We start from the raw sequence: 6,702 nt of genomic DNA on the forward strand, positions 1-6,702 counted from the left end.
ACTCACTCTTACCTCTTTGCCACAGTGCTATCTCTTCCTTCATCTCAGCCTGTTTGTAGGCCTGCCGGGCCAGGGCGTGGCATCCAGGAACTGGGGTGCCTTGGAATTGTGGCCCCACCTGGCCCCTGCAGCTGGAGCCCAGCCTGAGGCCATCTCCACCCACATTCCCAGGCCACTGGCAGAGTACACTCCCAGCCCTCTTCTCAGGCATGCCGTGGAATCTTCCGTGGGGACCTGAAGTAGGGCTTCCAGTGGGCAGCCTGGCCACAGAGGCCTGGACCAGCTCACGTGGCTCGCCTGATTCTTTCCAGCCAACTTTCAAGTCTCCTCTGCAACGTGACGACGCTGGCTTCCCTGTCGGGGAGGGAGGGTATTTTTAGGTTGAACCCGCCTCGTGAAGAGACAAGTTATCAATAGCAGCAGCAAAGGGCTTTTTCTCATTCTTTTTCTCCCCTATGGCTTTGGGACATGAACAAGCTGCACCCATTAAACTCTGCCAAAAGAAAACAGGAAAAGTGATGTTTCCCAATAAACTTTTCACCTCACAGTCCCCTCCATGATACAGCAAGTCCAACTTGTCCCAGGCTGACCCCACTGTTCCCGCCTCTTCTGTGAAGCTACCTTAACAGCCTGCTCAGAGACAGGTGACAGGCCTGCAAGAGTACAAGGAGTGAGGGAGGATCCAGAGGAGACGCCCTTTTAAGCACCAAGGAAGCTACTGAACGGTTGGTTGGCTGAGTGCCCAAGAGTGCACTGTCTGAGCTAAATACTCAACTACTCAAGACAGGTGAGCAGGAGACCCACATGAGTCTGCCTACCTGAGGTTCAGAGGCCTCACTTGCCAGTTACCTACTTTCTTGAGGTCATAGGGATATGTGAAAAAAGTTGACCAAAGCCCTTCCCACCAGAGTGTGTGGAGAGGCCTGCATGCAATAAGCCCAGTGCAGACCCAGCATTTGTGAAGACTGAGATTTTCTTACAGGACACTAGAATGGCATCCTGCCTTGCTGAAGGAAACATTTGAGCCGACTTGGCTGTCTGCCCTTCAGGATTGGTTAGCAAGCACTCGATTTCTGAGGAAGCCCAGAATAACAAAGGCTTCAACAAAATAGAAGTGTGCTTGTCTCCCATGTGACAGGGGCCCAAGCTGCCCTGTCTGGCTCCTGCCTTGCTGTATTGCTCAGCTGGGGCTGCCTTCCAGTCTTTGTTGCTCCATGGTGCAAAACAGTGGCTGGTGCTCCATCCATCACACACATCTCTCGAGGGAAAGGAAGGGTGAAAAGAGGAAGGATAGCAAGGCTGCCCCTCCCAGTTTGCTGGAAGACCTGTCCCTGGAGCTAAGGAATGTTCAGCAGTGAACCTGTGGGTCCCCTGGCTGGTGGAAAGTGGGTTTCTCTCTCTCTCCCCCCAGCATCTATTTCTCTGCTCACATCTCACTGGCTGGAGCGCCATCCCATGCTACGTTGGTGAGGCTGCAGCATTTTAGCTGAGGGCCTCACTGGCCTGAATTCACCACCCACCCACACTCAGATTTCAGCCCATAACAATGGAACTCCACGATACTCCCACTGGGGCAATGGCAGTGTGGGCAGGAGGCCATTGGGGCTCCACCTCATCGTCTTAGTGCCACTCCATGCCTTCCATGGAGCTGGCCCAGGGAACCGTGGTTCCTTCTTCCTCGATGTACCCAAGCTGATGGAAGATGGGTCCCTGTCTCTCTTCCCAGTTCCTCCTGAGCACCTACTGTGAATGACCCTGCCCTGGACCTTGGAGACCAGCATGACAGGAGCACAGATGCAGATAATGCCTGAGCAAAGAGATGTCCCAGACCCTGGCCCCTCTCCACCAGCCCCAAGGGCCCATGTTGGGTGATAAGAATATAGGCACATCCTCGTGCAGGGGACTGGCAGGGCGGGAGGGAGCTGGAGGAGCGACAGCTGGGCTGGGTTAGATTTAGCTTGCTGAGAGCCAAATGCGTTGGCCGGAGCCGCTGGCTGGGCCTCGGTGCCAGGGAAGCTGCACGCTGGATGGGAGGGGTAGGTTAAACATGCCTGAGGAGCCTAGATGGAGAGCAGAGATGAGGTTCAGGACAAAGAATGAAGGATTCTTCTTCTTTCTGGTCGTCGTTCAGGCCAGTGAGGAAGCTAGTCAAAGCCACCCACTCTCCCTTCCTGGCACAAGAATGCTTCCTCCATAAGCTGGAGGTGGATAAGAGGCAGCCAGGTAACTGGGGTCCTTCTTGGGGAGGATATGCACCCCTACCCCATACTGGGTGAGGTGGTCAGGAGAGACACAGTCAAGGATGGGTTATCACAGAGGCCAGGTCTCCTGCCCTGGACCCTGACTTGTGGTGGAGAGGGTGACATGGCCCCTTACAATGTTGAACTCTAGCCGGAAGTCTCACTGGATCTAACCTGGACGCAAGCTGGATCTACAGCACTGACTTTGCTGTCTTGAAATTCTTCGGCCACGCATTCATTTCATACCAGGCTTAGCAAAGTCTACAGCCACCCTATAAAAGGAATGGGCTGGGCCCATGGCTAATACCTCAACCAGCTCAGTGACTTATCCCCTCCTGGTATGGGGATGGGCTAGACTATCAGGTTGGGGTTGTTTGGGGAAGAGATAGAGGGGCTGATAATGGGCCTCATGCCTGGCACTTTGCCAGGGCTGAGAGAAGTTAGGAAACAGAAGACATAATTAGCCATGTCTCCAAAGGGCCTCCAGGACACCCCTGGGAGATAGAGTTAACTCGCTGGAAGGGCAGCATGACCAACTGAGACCTTGGCCCAGCTGCACACAGTAAAGGCCGGAGAAATAGTCCCACTGTCAACAGGAGATAGTGCAGTAGATGCACACAGACAAGTCAGGCAGGACAGAGCGCAGAGCCCCTGTGGGTCTTCCCCCTGCCGTTTGTTCTGTGTGTTTCCACTTCCCTGGGGTGTGAAAACCCTTCAGAGGGCACCTGCTCGTCTGCCCAGGATCCATCTAGAAGCTACCTTGACTCCTCCCCACCAGTGGGCTGACTTCAGACAGGGACACAGGACAGCCAAATGGAGGGCTTGAGTACAGGCCCTCTACCTCCTCCTGGTCTGTGAGATGAGACATGAGCCTAAGGGTGCCACCCTGAGGGGAGAGGTTTGCCAGGAGGGCAGAACCAAGGAGACACAGGTAGCAGTTAGGATCCTAAAGTCAACCATGCCTACCGGATGGATGAAATGGCCAACTGTCTCCATTGCTCACCCTAAGGCTGGGATCACCCTTCAAAATGCCACACAAGTTGGGAGTGGTAATGCACACCTTTGGTCTCAGCACCTGGGGAGGCATAAGTAGGTGGATCGCTGGAGTTAAAGGCCAGCAGGTCTACATAGAGAGACCCTGTCTCAAAAAACAAACAAAGCAAAAGCCAGAGTCTGTAGCTGAAGCCTCATTCTCAGTTCTCAGTCCCAGCACAGGTGCTTTCTACACCTGACCATTGCTGTCCCAGCTAGAACAGGTAAGCGCTAGCGCCTCCTGGCGGAGTTCTATGGAACTGCATCCTCTTCTGTTAACACGCACCCCGTGCAAACCCTTATAGGTGTCAGTTCCCGCTCCAAAGACTGCCACCAAGAGCCTCAGTCCTGCTGCCTTTGACAGCAGGGGCCTTAGAGGACAGCCTGTTCTGTTTTCTTGTTGTGCTGTGACTTAGCATGTTGTAAGCACGTTGTCAGGTAAATGGATGAATGTGTGGGATGCAACTATCAATAAGGATTGGGTACCCACCCAGCTATCCTAGGCCTTTATGGAGAGATAGGACATGTTTCTGATACTGGCCTGTCTCTAAAGGATGGGTCAGCTTCATCCTGTTGTCATCTTACACACCTAGACACACACACACACACACACACACTGCTCCTTGGGAGGCTCCGAGGCCCCATCCTTCCACTCTCAAGAGTTCAGTGACTTGCCTTCATTATCTGCATTCACAGCTCTGCCCTGAGCACATTTTGGCTCATTCTTATTTTCCCGGCAGTTGCCTGTTCCCTAGGGAGCTGCCTGGACTCCCAGGGGACATCAAGAGTAAAGAGAGCCACCTCCCAGATGGCAGGGTCTCCCAAGCAGCTCCAAGCCAACCTGCGCTCACAATGTGCTTCTGCTGTGCTTCTGAGGGCCACAGAGAGGGCGCAGGGTTCTCAGAGGGGCCAAGGAGTCCACATCACTCTGGTGGGGAGTGGGGAGTGGGGACTGGGCACAAGTACAGTCACCACACTGAGGACAGCACAGCAGGGAACCCTGGAGAAACCCCGAGGGCACCCTCTGGGGTGCTGGCAGGCTGAGCCTGAAGCTATGTGACTGGGAGGGGGTTTCAGATGGGGTATGGGAAGAGGAAGGCTCCAGCTGGGTGGAATGCCCTTCTGCCCAGCAGTCAGACTACAGAACAACCCCAGGGAGCCAGTTCAGCAGACTCTCCCCACCCAGGAAAGGAAAGAATAGAGAGAGGAATGCCTGGCCCTCCCACGCCCTTAGGTGCTGAGCGGAGGGCACTGGTCGGCTACATGGCTACATGTAGTAGCCTAGTCTAGTTAGCCCCCTAACTGACCATCTAAATTTGCACCGTCAGATTGCCTACATCATAGGCAAGAGTCACCAGGCCTAGTCATGCTGTTGTCACATATGCCATGACAGCAATGAGGTCCAGGAGGCAGATAAGCAGAAGGCAGGAACCCAGAGGTATCAGGTGCTGGGAAACGCCCAGGCTGGAGAAGGCCACGATGGCAGTCAAATGTATAGAATATGGAGCCAGGATCTTTACAGAAAAGGTGGTATTTTCCAGATCAGACAGCAGGTGGCCTGCTACAGCCAGCCACAGGTCAAGATTCCAAACAGAGACCAGGCAAAGCAGTGCACACCTTTAATCCCAGCACTAGGGAGGCAGAGACAGGTGGATCTCTGAGTTTGAAGCCAGCCTGGTCTACAGAGCGAGTTCCAGGTAGCTAGATCTGTACAGAGAAATCCTGTCTCAACTCCTCCCACCCCTCCAAAGAGTCCAGATAGAGGGATGACTCAGATAAACCCAGCAGGAAGCAGACCAAGGGCATGGAGGGGCTTAATGTGGGTACCAGCTGGGCTGTTGAGAGGGGACCCCGTGAAGATAGGCAGAATCGAACAGATCACGAGGAGCTGTGCCTCCTCTCTCTCCAGAGCAAGGCCCTCCTTCAGAGCACCTGTACCCATCTCTGGAGACACAGTGGGGAGTTGGCCCAGTGATGCTTCGCTGTGTGACATTCACCATTCACAGCTGCTTGGAACAAGCTCTCGTCCAATGGCCCCAGAAGAGCGCTTGCATAAGGAGGGGTGGGAGCTTGGCTGAGTGGGTAGGCAGGCCTGCTGTTGCCATGTCACAGTCATGGGAGGCTCCACCAAACACTCCAAGGGAAGGGGTAGAGGCTTCTGGTCATGGGCTGGGCTCCATACCCTCACAGAGCCCCACACCAACCCACACCTTGCCTGGGAGCCTTGGAGGGTGCCTGGGAGAGGGCTGCTTCCCCCCTTCTCTCTGCTTTCCTGTTGTGGTTGTCTTGGATTTAGCACCGAGAGGACAAGACAGCGGCAGGTGCTGGGGATGAATTCAAGCAGCTCACCACCCACCCAGATTCTGCAAGTGCCAGCGTAGTCTGTGGTGGCACCTCAGGGGACAAGTGGCCTTCCAAGACACTGTCCTCTGTTATGCCACAACAGCCTCCCCAGCAGCCTCACTAGCAGATGTGACATCAGCAGACAGATGTCTCACTGTCTCACCCTGTTGCTCACTCTGCTATAGGCAGAGTGGACCCAGGTTCTTAGAGAATTGGCCCAGCTGCCCCAAGGGACCCCGCTACTGTTCCTGTTCTGGCTGGGTCATGTCTCTTCAGGACAGTGTGTGGGCTTCTGGCATCACCAGCACAGAACACCAAGGGCAGCTGCAAGGAAAATTTGTGCTTGCCAAGGAAAAGCTGTGCTTGCCAACACTCCCCTTACCTGTTCTCCATGGACATTGTGGAGTTCAAGCTCTATGGACCCACACCATCACCAGGGAAGCTGCCATGACTGTCAGAGGCAGACTAGTAGGGCAGCCTCTAAGTTGGGGAGAAGGGAACAGGAACTAGAACTAGAGGGAGCTGCAGGGAGAGATCTCAGAGACAAACTGGGAAGGAAGCAAACACGGGGAAAGGCAAGGTGGAAAAGAAGTTGTTCTTTGAGCACCCTGAGTCTCACCTTCCCTGGACTTTTGAACCCCAACCGTGTCTTCAGGGATTTTTTTTGAGTTGATTTTTGTCACGTTCAACTAAATAGCAACTCTTTCTCCCATCTCCCTCCCCCTTCCTGACACCTGGTCCCTAAAGGCAAGGGGACAAGGAGAATCAGGTCCTGCTTTTGTTCTAAATCATGGCCTCAGACGCCATTTTTATCACGTTTGGGCCCTGAGCTCATCAGGGCGCACCCGGAGCTGGCTCAGAATGTCACGGGATGGGGGGGGGATTGGGAGGGACAAGGAACAAAAAAAGAAAAATCTGCATTCCCATATTCAAATGAGCTCCTGCAGGAGGGAGCAGACAGCATTTCCACTGAGGAAATAAAGCAGTGAGGGACCAGAGCCTGGCAAACCCCCTGCCCACTACAAGCCAGATAGCTGCCCTTCAACTAGCCCTTGGTGGCCCCTGTTCTCTCATTCTTTCTCATTAG

Source organism: Meriones unguiculatus, chromosome 4 (assembly GCF_030254825.1).
Source record: "Meriones unguiculatus strain TT.TT164.6M chromosome 4, Bangor_MerUng_6.1, whole genome shotgun sequence".
NCBI classification, from domain to species: domain Eukaryota; kingdom Metazoa; phylum Chordata; class Mammalia; order Rodentia; family Muridae; genus Meriones; species Meriones unguiculatus.